This window comes from Dipodomys ordii, unplaced genomic scaffold (assembly GCF_000151885.1).
Source record: "Dipodomys ordii isolate 6190 unplaced genomic scaffold, Dord_2.0 Scaffold19, whole genome shotgun sequence".
Lineage (NCBI taxonomy): Eukaryota > Metazoa > Chordata > Mammalia > Rodentia > Heteromyidae > Dipodomys > Dipodomys ordii.
Genome location: NW_012267235.1, coordinates 12,534,126 through 12,546,075, shown reverse-complemented (window position 1 = coordinate 12,546,075; position 11,950 = coordinate 12,534,126). Strand labels below are relative to the sequence as shown.

Sequence of the window (11,950 nt, the reverse complement as noted above, 5' to 3'; positions counted from 1 at the left end):
GGGGAGGGGAAGGGAAATAACAAAATGCTGAAACAAGGATACAGGTTGACCCATTGTAACAATGAGATGTACAAGACACTATGTTGAAAATGAACTTTACAACTTTGTCAGGGGAGGGGGAGGAAAGGGATGGTAGGGGAAAAACAAAGGAGGAGGAGGTAACAATGCTTGATAGAAAAAGTACTCATTACCTTACTCATGTAACTGTAACCCCTCTGTACAGTATTTTTACAATAAAAATATATTTTAAAAATTATTAAAATAACAGAAGAGATAAGAATAATAAGAGGTGAATTTGATCAAAGTATATTATGTGCATGTATAAAGACAGTGCAATGGAATCTTTTTATAAATATATACTAATAAGTGCATAAACACATACACAAATGAATTGAAAATGCTAAAGTTGAGCACCAGTGACTCACACCTGTAATCTTAGCAAAGTACACAAGAGGCTGAGATCTGAGAATTATGATTTGAAGCCAGACTAAGCAGGAACATCTATAAGACTCTTACCTCCAAGGAACCAGCAAAAGCCAGAAAAGGAGTTGTGGTTCAAGTGCTCCAGTGCCAGCCTTGGGTGAAAAAGATAAGGAAAAATGTCCAAGCCCTAAGTTCAAGTCCTAGTGCAGGCATTAAAAAAAAAAAATGGAAAAGAAAATGTTATATAAAAACTTTGGGCAAAATCGCCATTTACTGCTTTTTAAGATTATGTTTTTCTACATAGACCAAAAAGGCTTCCAGCTTGCCATTCTTCTGCCTTATACTCCTGAGTGTGATGATTACAGACTCAAGTTCTATGCCTGACCATTTTTACCGTTATTATTACATATGCTTTGGGACAAGCTAGTCAGACTAAATGGAAAGGAAATTTTAAGTTACAGAAATAACAAAATGTCACTATCTGAAATATTCCTAGAACTTGACTTAGGCTATTATACCACTCCCTGGTGGTGGAAAAGAAATATGTACACTTGGCAAAGTCAGCTTTAATAGAAACCTCCAAGCAGCGGGCACTGGTGGCTCACACTGTAATCCTAGCTACTGAAGAGGCTAAGCTCTGAGGATCATGGTTCAAAGCCAGCCTGGGCAGGAAAGTCTGTGAGACTCTTTTTTTTTTTTTTTTTGGTCAGTCGTGGGGCTTGAACTCTGGGCTTGGGCGCTGTCCCTGTGCTCTTCAGCTCAAGGTGAGCGTTCTACAGCTTGAGTCATAGCGCCACTTCCAGTTTTCTAGTGGTTTATTGGAGATAAGAGTCTCATGGACTATGCTGCCCGGGCTGGCTTTGAACGGCAATCCTCAGATCTCAGCCTCCTGAGTAGCTAGGATTATAGACGTGAGCCACCGGCACCCAGTTTACTGAATTATTTTATTTACTTACTCAACAAGTATTTATTGAGTACCCTGTTCTGGGGAGACCAACTCCCTGATTAGACAAATTTACATTCTATAATAAATAACTGGAAAGTACAGAACAAAAAAAAACTCCTCAAAGACTAGTAGAACAAAGAAGAGGCAAAAGATACAATAATATTTTTCTGCACAGACTCACATGATAGGGACTTTTTATTTTTAAAAGAGAATTCATACAGCCATCGATTATATACAGAACCATTTCTCAAGTGCCTTTTCTGTTCCATTAAAGGAATCGAATAGACCACGATGAAAATTAGTGATGGCAAAACAAGATCACTGGTCATTATCTAGGGTACAAATAGACACTTGACTGTTGGATACTTTATTGACAACAAAACAAGACTCGGCATCTTTTTACCTTCCTTGCACAGGGCTGAAAGCAGGAGGCCGGGGAGGGGAAGACGCCGGGGTTCCCTCGGCAGGGAAGCTGCAGTGCATCCTCGGGGTGTGTAGGGCAGATTAGCCCATGTTCTGTCGGTTGCCATAGCCCCTCGGATGGGTGTCCTTCCAGTCATCCCACTCGCGCGCTCTGTGGAGCGCGCTCTCATCATCTGACTCTTCCTCCTTTTGCTCCTGACTCTCCTGTCGCTGAGGCGCTCTGGAGAACTGGACTGGGGTCTGGGCTACTCCCTGATCCGAGAATTCTCCGAGTTTCCCGCGCTGCTCATACCAGTCACTCACCGTCATCGTTGCCAGACTCGGATAACCGGCTCCGAAAACATTGGCTTGGGCCTTATTCCGCGTGAGCACGAAGGGCTTCATGGGAGGCCGCTCGGGCACGGGTGCGTGCGAGGTGGAGGCCTCGCCCAAGGAGTCCTTGTCTCTCAGGACCTTCATCTCCAGGTCGATGCTCTCGAGCTCCTCTAAGCTGATGCTGACCCACCTCCGCAGGTGGAGGAGGTGGTACTCGCGAACGCGCTCGTCCTCCGCCTGCCCGCTCTCCACGGCCGCCTTGAGCGCACACAGCCTCTGCTCCAGGGCCTTCTTCCGCCGATACCGCTCCACCTTGGCCTGGCGCTGGGACGCCATGGCCACCAGGTCCGCGATGGCCGGCGGCGGGCGGCCGGCGGGGTCTTCCGCCTCGGTGTCGGCTTCGTCGTCGTCCGTGACCGACGGCAGCTGGAAGTCAGCCACACGGTAGTGCTGGCACTGGGTGAGGAAGCGCAGGAAGTGCTCACGGGCCTGCTGCAGGTGGTCCAGGCGCCGGCTGGCGCCCACCTGCTTGAGCGTGAGCGAGCCCCGCAGCGCGGGCACCATCAGGTACTTCAGGTCGGCCGAGGCTATTTCCTCCAAGTCCTCGTTGTGGCTGAACAGATCGAGCTGCGACAGCATGGCCTCCGCCTTCTCCAGCACCTCCAGGCCCCACGCCACCTTGTCCTGGATCACCCGGGAGCCCGTGGGCTCCGTGGCCACTTCCACCTCGTCCAGCATCTGCCTGCCACTTTCAAACAGATCCGGGAGCCGCGGCGATGCCGCCTTGTCTTCCGCTGCCATGCCGGGAAGGGGGCTGGGGGGGCGCAGAAGACCTCAAGGTAAACATTTTTAAAAGAAGAGTTACTCTTTGTTCAAGCAATAGCCAATTCAAATTAAAATTTCCTCACAACTCCATGCTCTTTGGTATCACATTATTAAGTAAACCTGTATGAGCTGAATATCGTGGAGCATGCCTGAATCACAGAAGCAGGAAGATTCTGAATTCGAGGCCTGTCTGGGCTACAGAGGGGGGCTGACTAAATTAATAAACAAGTTAACAAATAGCCATTCATAAATAAACCAGTCAGTAAATAAGTAAAAATTAATAAAAGTAAATGCCATCTGCAGAAACACCTATGATATAGCATTGTGAAATATTCAACAAGATTTTGGGAGTTTTTTATTTTGTTGTTTTTGTACTGGTACTGGGACTTGAACTCGGGGCCTGAGTGCTGTCTTGAGCTATAGCTCCACTTCTGGCTTTTTTTTGGGGGGGTGGGGGTGGGGGTGGGGGCAGGTAGTTAACTGGAAAAAAGAATCTCATAGACTTTCCTGCACAGGCTGGCTTCAAACATGGATCCTCAGCTCTCAGCCTTCTGAGTAGTTAGGATTACAGGTATGAGCCACCAGCACCTGGCTAAATAAGATTTTAACAATGTTCAAGCCTTCATTTCCTTCACAGATAGACCTAAAATTGAGAAATTATTAGATACTTAAATCAGATTCTATAGCCAGACTTAAATTTGATTTTAATATTTTAGTGTGTATCCCACCAGGAAAGAGCAGAGCAGAGAGATTCATTTCCATTAGTTTCTAGATTAGGCTGTAAAGTGTATCTTAAGTCTCTGCAAACTGTTTTAGAAAAATGTAAAAGCAACACAAAAATAATTCAGCTATTTCATTTCCATTAGTTTCCAGATTAGGCTGTAAAATATATCTTAGTCTCTGCAAACTGTTTTAGCAAAGTGTAAAAGCAACACAAAAATAATCGGCTATATTTCTATATACTACTAATAACCTGAGAGAGCTTCAGGACCTAAATTCAAGCCCTAGTACTGGCATGCATGCACACACATGAACACACAGACACACAAACACAAATACTACCCTGAGATACACTTCATACTCATTAGCATACCCATAATCTTAAACTAAATCTAGGCCGGGTGCCAGTTGCACATACCTACAATCCTAGCTTCAACTATTCAAAAGGCTGAAGTATCATGGCTTGAAGAAACACAGTCAAAAAATCTAGTAGACTCCATGTCAAAAATAACCAGCAAGCCGGGCGCTGGTGGCTCACGCCTGTAATCCTAGCTACTAAGGAGGCTGAGATCTGAGGACCGCGGTTCAAAGCCAGCCCGGGCAGGAGAGACCGTGAGACTCCTATCTCCAATAAACCACCAGAAAACCAGAAGTGGCGCTGTAGCTCAAGTGGTAGAGCGCTCGCCTTGAGCTGAAGAGCTGAGGGACAGCGCGCAGGCCCAGAGTTCAAGCCCCATGACTGACAAAAAATAACCAGCAAAAAGTAGGGCTAGAGATAGAGTATAGCCAAGTAAGATGAACAGTACAAATGCAAGGACCTGAGCTCAAACCCCAGTAATGCCAAAATGTAGAATAAAACAAAGTAATAAATGTTAGTACTGAGAAAACTGGACATCGTGCTGCCCCTGAGCTTTTTTGCTCAAGATATTAGACCTTCACCTATATACAACAATCAACCCCAAATAGAAAAATAGTACCTGAAACTATAAAACTGAGAAGAAAACATGGGAGGAAACCACCATGATATTGGTTGGGGCTATTAGGTTTTTAGTTATGGTCCCCAAACAAGCAAGGAAAGTGAAAATACACAAATAGATCACATCAGAGTAATAAACTTCTGCACAGCAAAGAAGACAATCAACAGAGTGAAGAGTCAACTATAGAATAGGAGAATGTAATTATAAAGCATATATCTGATAATGGCATTAATATCTAAAATACTTAAATTCAATCTACTCAATAGTAAGAAAATAATCCAATGTAAAGATGGGCAAACAACCTGAAAAGGCACTTTTCAAAACAAAAAAATATGCAAATGATCAACAGGCACATGAAAGGGTAATTATTAAAGAAATCCAAATTAAAACCACAATTGTGATATCACTTCATACTTGCTAGAATGGCGGTTAATGAAAACACCATTAACAATATAGTGAAGATTTAAAAAATAGGAAACTTTGTATATTGTTGGTGAAAATGTGTATTAGGTATAACCCTTATAGAAACAATATTGAGGTTCCTCAAAAAAATTACAAGAACTACAGTTAATACCCAAGAATTCCAGTTCTGGATATATTTCCAAAGGATATGAAAACAGTATATCAAAGAGATAACAGCATTCCCATGGACACTACAGTCTTCTTTCCTTCCTTCCTTTTCTCCCTCTTTCTCTTTCTCCCTCTCTCTTTCTCTTCCTCTCTTTTTCTCTTTGTACTAGGGCTTGATCTCTGGGCCTGAGCACTGCCTCTCAGCTTTTTTGCTCAAGGTAGCATTCTACTACTTGAGCCAGAGCTCCAGTTCCAGCATTTTATTTATTTTAATTTTTTAGTTTATTGGAGATAAAGAGTCACAAACTTTCCTGCCTGGACTGGCTTCGACCTCACTCCTCAGATCTCAGGATTGCAGGCATAAACCACCAGCACTATAGCTTAGAGCCTTACATTCTTGCAACTCCACTTGTAGTTTTTTGCTTGTTAACTAGAGATAAGAGTCTAACAGGGCTTTACTACCCTAATTAGCTTTGAACCATGATCCTTAGATCTCAGTCTTCTGAGTGGCTAAGATTACAGTTATGAGCTACTGATGCACAGCTTGCAATATTATTTATAAGAGCCATGATATGGAATCAACTGAAGTGTCTACTGATGGACAACTGAAGAAAGGAAATGTAGCAGGTATTTGATGGGAATCTGCAATCCCCAAAATGTGAACATCTACTCTCCCACCTCTCCAGGTAACAGGTTCCTGAGTTCCCCCAAGCAGGCCACAGCTGGCTGAACCAGGACCTGCTCAGTAGGTTTGCACAATTATTTCAGGCTGAAACCACAAACTTGCCCTGAAACTTTTTGTACCCTCCAGTCACCTACACTGAGGACCCTACTTTACCCTTTACCCTGCCCCTAGCACATCATGCCTGGTGTCTCCTGACTCTCCTCAGGTCACCATGGCATCTCTCTTCAATTCTCCATTACAGTTGTTCTGATCTGTTGAGATACTCTGCAGCACTTTCTTTATTCTAATACCCTTGTGACAGTTTCTTAACAGTATGCACTATGGAAAATTATTCCACCTCAAAAATAAAGAAATCCTACCACTTTTAACAACCTAGACATCACTAGTTTGAGTGAAATAGGTCAAATAAAGACAAGTACCTTGTGATCTTACTGTATGTTTAATCTAAAAAGTCAAGTTCTCAGAAACAAGAGGGACATGGTAGTTAATTGAAGTTGGGTATGGGTTATTGAGGTGAGACTCAAAGAACATAGAGTTCCAGTTATACAGGAGGAATAAACCCAAGAGATTGGCTGTACATCACAGCAACCTTAGTTTTTAATTATATACTTGAAAAATCCTAATAGGGAAGATTTTAAGTGTTTTTACCCCTCCTCCCCAAAATGCTAAAGACATTAGTAATTCATATGCACTATAAATATACTCTTCAAGAACTGCTGGAGTCAAAACAATAGACATGAAAACAAAGAATTGTCTCAACAAGGTAAAATTTACAGCTGCAGAAGGGTACATCATCAACCAAAAATCTGACAAGCAAGCACACAGAGCAGGCAGGCTGCTCCCCTATTTATCCCTAACGCAGTAGGCCCCGCCCCTCTGCTCAGATTGAGCTCAGGGCAGAAAAGTCTCTGAGACTTATCTCCAATTAACCACTACAAAACTGGAAGTAAAGCTGCTGCTCAAAGTGGTAACATACTAGCCTTGAGCAAAAATGCTCAGGGACTCTAGGCACTGAGTTCAAACCCCAGGACTAACAAAAATAAAAATTAAAAAAAAAAAACCAGCTTGAATTGGCCATTCCATAGTGCACCAACACATCATCATGTTGTAATGTAGGAAACTGAGGCTGAGCTGTGAAACCGGGAAAGGGTTATGAGGTTGTAATGTCACCTTAACAATATTCAGAAAGCTGAGAACTGGACCCTGGAAAACTCAACAGACAAGGCAAAACAAATATGCAAATTACTTTTTTCTTGCTGTTGTTGTTGGTCATGAGGCTTGAACTCTGGGCCTGGTCACTGTCCTTGAGCTCTTCAGCTCAAGGCAAGCGCTCTACCACTTGAGCCACAGCATCACGTCTAGTTTTTGGTGGTTAATTGGAGATAAGAGTCTCATGGTCTTTCTTGCCCGGGCTGGCTTTGAACCATGATCCTCAGATCTCAGACTCCTGAAGAGCTAGAATTACAGGCTTGAGCCACCAGCACCCAGCTGTAAAATACTATTAACTGGACCCTATGATTGTTTAGGTTAGAGCTATTTGGACCCTTGAGACCTTGGGAATAAGATGAATGTTTGTATTACAGTTAAATGTTGCTTACAGGGGCTCAGGGTTCAGCAGCCAGTGAGCACTGAACCCCCTAGTTCCTCTCTCTCTCTCTCTCTCTCTCCCCACCTCCCTTGTCTTTTCTTATTTCTTCAGGCTCCAGTATCCAGCCATGCTGTCCCAGGTTGCAGGTAGCAACACTGTAAACCATAAATGTATGTACTTTCACTTGTCCATTAAAATTCTCTTTATTTTTCTTGTCAGCAAGTATCTGCTGGTGGTTAAGTTCTCTTTCATTTGTTAAAGCTATATGGCTTCATTTTATTGAATATACTGAGTGAAACTGTTTTATACTTGTCTTTGCTTTTATTCTTTCTATTGAGGAGTCAGCTACAGTCTCCCCTTAGTCTTCTGAGATAAGTATATCTTTCTCTGGAGTATTTTAGTTTTCTCCCAGGTTTCAATGATTTGAGTATAAAGTACACAGGTGTAGTTTTTTGTGCATTTGCTTATGCTAAACATCTCTTATACATTTTTTAATATTTTGTTTACATTCATTAGTAATTTAATTCACCCTTTCCTACATTCTCCACAGTTTCAAGTTTTATTCCAACACATAATTGCTATAAATGTCACAGAATCCAAAGGCCAGAATACCAGGTGCTGTTCCCTCTCTCTGTATGCCCACATTGTTCACTGTCACATCCCTTTTTTTTTTTCTAAGCATCCTTCCTTCCTTGGTCTTTCAGCTTCTAACATTTCTGATTTCCCTGAAGTACTCCAACTTTTTGGAGTCCTCCAGCTCTGCTACTTTGTCTCCAATGTGTCCTCCTGCATGCTGGCCCATGTGCTTCTGCTCACTGGGGCCCAGTCATCTATAATGAGGCGCCTCAGACACAGAAGAGGGGCAGAATATGTAGGTAGCAGCCTGGATCCCTGAGTGGTTCTTCCATCTGCAGGTGAACTAGGTCTTGGAACTCATGGACTGCATAGAATCTCCTACCCATTTCCAGGGATGTGACCAAGAAGAATGACAGACTCCTTGCTATGTCTCCACAAGGGATGGAGGAAGATTAAGAAAGACATGACATTAACCACTGTATTAGGTGTAGGATGTATGAAAGGCAGAATCAAAAAATTAAGGACAAGAAAAACAGCACATAATAACATGAACCTTAAAATAGAGGTCAAAGGACAGTCAGATACTTGCTGTCTGTCAAATATGAGGAAATGAATACCTTCAATTTGGGTAAGGCACTGCATGGCAGCAAAGGGTGAGACAAAGACTGTTCCTTTGAAAATCTTATACATCCAACATGTTTGCTATTCAGTATTCTATAAGTATTTGAGAAATTTCAATAACAGAAAGGAATAAGGCAGAAACAGCCATATGTGGCCCATCAAAATAATGTGTGGAAACCACCCACCTGTGATTCCTGTCTCTGTCTCACCAAGCAGGAGGCGTGGTTCAACTCAGAACTTGCCTTCTCCAGTGGGTAACAGAGATCAGAGGTCATAGAATCCCAGAATCTTTGGTGTACAATAGACTCTCACTTCATAGCATCCCAGAATCTTTGAGTAGGTCATTTAGAAGCTTTTCTGGTGAGCCTTTGAGAAGTAAAGACAAAATGATTGGAGGAACTAACATCATCAGGAGAGGAGGAGAGAATGAGGGAGATTAGTACAAGATTTAGAATCTGACTATAGAGACGTGGAGGGACATTGAGTTTGAGTAACTATGGATGCGTGGGAAGAAATTAAGCAGAAAAATGGCAACTCAGGTCCAATTTGGACTATCATGACCAAATGGAAGACAAAGGTAATTAAAGTACTCTTACAATGAGAGATCTGAGATAGATGAATGAGACTGGGAAAGAAGAGGGGCTAGGCTAAATATAAAAGGGAAAATGAGTATTTCCTTGGAGCCTCCTTTATCCTTCATCTCTTAACACTCTCCCTCTCTCCTTCCCTCCCCTTTTTCTCTCTACCTTCTTCAATCCATCCCTCCTCCCTCCCTGCCTGCCTTCTCTCTGTACATGTCTCATCCTTCTTTGATATCAAAAATCAAGTGTCCTACTCCAGTACACATTTTCAATTTCCTAGAACAGCTTCTTCCCCTAGGGCCCCTCTTCTCTTGCAGGAGTCATCTGCAAGTCATCAGCTGTCTACTCTCTTAACTGGACCACCTTTGCTAGTTTTAAATTTTGAATATTAAAGCCACCAATTGAGATAGCATTCAGCTTCAAGTATGAGTGGCTCCCCAAAGCAAATGGCTTGTTTTCCTCAGGTAACATGTATAGAACTGGTCTACCTGAAGCTGGTAATATGGCTCTGTCCACTTTCCAAATCTGTTTTCCTTTGTGGCTTTCATCCTCATAATTACAAAATGGCTTCTCAACAACTGGAAGGAGTGCAGCTGTCATTCTAGCTACTCGAGACAGATCCTGAAGATCACAGTTTGAGGCCAGTTTGGCAGTGAGATCCCGTTTCAAACAACAAGCTTAGGGACCTACCATATATTTGTAATCTCAGCTACTTTGTAGGGAGTCAGTTATTTCTCAGATAGGGTCTTTCTTGGGGATTTTTGCTGAGCTAGGCCTAGGATCACAATCCCCCTATTTACACTCCCACTAGATGGCATGACAGGCATGTACCACCATCCCCAGCTTTTTTTTTTTTTTTTGGCTGGTGCTAGGGCTTGAACTCAGGGCCTAAGTTCTGTCCCTGAACTTTTGTGCTCAAGGCTGGCACACTACCATTTGAGCCACAGCTCCACTTCCACAGTTCCACTTCCACTTAATTGGAAATAAAGAGTCTTACTGACTTTCCTGTCCAGGCTGGCAATTTTTTTTATTTTTTGGTTGGTCATGGGACTTGAACTCTGGGCCTGAACGCTGTCCCTCAGCTATTCAGGCTAGCACTCTACCACTTAAATCACAGCACCACTTCTGGTTTTCTGGTGGTTTATTGGAAATAAGAATGTCATGGACTTTCCTGCCTGGGCTGGCTTTGAACCGTGACCCTCAGATCTCAGCCTCCTGGGTAGTTAGGATTACAGGCGTTAGCCAATGGTACCCAGCTCCCTGACTGGCTTTGAACTGTAATCCTCAGATCTCAGCCTCCTGAGTAGCTAGGATTATAATTGTAAGCTACCATACCTCACCATTTTTATATTTTTAAATTACATGTTTATTTTTCTATAAAATATAAAAGTAGTCTGACGTATGTTCTATGCCTAATTATATTTATATCATATATATGTTAGCCTACCAAACAAGAAAATTGCCTTTTATTGCCTATAACTTAAAGTTACTTCTTTATTTTAAGTATTGTTATGGTTGTTTCCTAAGTCAATACTTAAATCCTTTACACGACTAAGTTAATTAAATTGAAAAACACATTTTATGTATTTTGTGCTTCTGACATCATACTCTTTTTTCCTGAGATAGTTTTTCTTCCCTTTCTCCCTCCCCTGTGCCATCCCTTCCCATTCGACTCAAACATGCTAGCTCTTAAAGCTCATTGGCAGGCACTCGACCACCTGAACATGCCAACCTCTCACTTTTCTTCTCAATGAAATGGTTCTTTCACCAAGGTTCTTAAGAGGTTAAACATACTAAATATTATATATATATATATATATATGATCTATTAAACAAGTATATTTATATTTAACCTCAATATACTTTATATATGTGTGTGGTATATACTCTATAAAAATCATATTTTGTATAATTTAATTTCATATATTGATGTATATAATACATTCTGTATATTTACATAAATTAAATTCTTATACATATATTCATTTCTCCACCTGGAAACTTTTTTTTTTGTTTGTTTTTTGGGTCCGGTCGTGGGGCCTGAACTCTGGGCCTGGGCGCTGTCCCTCAGCTCTTCAGCTCAAGGCTAGTGCTCTGCCACTTGAGCCAAAGCGCCACTTCCGGCTTTTTTTTTTCTTTTTGCTTATGTGGTGCTGAGGAATCAAACCCAGGGCCTCATGCATGCAAGGCAAGCGCTCTACCCCTGAGCCACCTTCCCAGCCCCTCCACCTGGAAACTTTAAAAGATCAACAAACTAAATTTTCAATTTCACCAGCCTGGTACATGTCTCTAATCTGAGCAGAAAGCAGAGGCAGCAGGATCTCCATGTCTATGCCAACTTGGGCTACATAGCAAGACCCTGCCTCAAAAAAAAAAAAAAAAAAGTCTAAGAGAAATGCTGCAAATGCAAAAATATGTAAATGTGTCCAAAAGTAATTGACCCTGGAAGAACTACCCAGATCTCTGTGGAGGAAGGAGAACAGTTTAGTGCCCTCCAATTGGCAGAACTCAGACAACAGTGTGGAAGGTGAGAAAATAGAGCAAAAAAAAAAAAGGTTGGAAGGCTGGGCGTAGGTGGCTCATGCCTGTAATCCTAGCTACTCAGAAGGCTGAGATATGAGGAGAGGGGTTCAAAGCCAGCCCAGGCAAGAAAGTCCATGAGACTCTTATCTCCAATAAACCACTCAGAAAACGGGAAGT

General features: G+C 42.3%; 1 pseudogene; it reads right to left on the bottom strand.

The window, feature by feature from the left end:
* Positions 1-1,535: 1,535 nt before the first annotated feature.
* Positions 1,536-11,950, bottom strand: part of LOC105983534 — a 53,991-nt pseudogene continuing 43,576 nt past the window's right edge.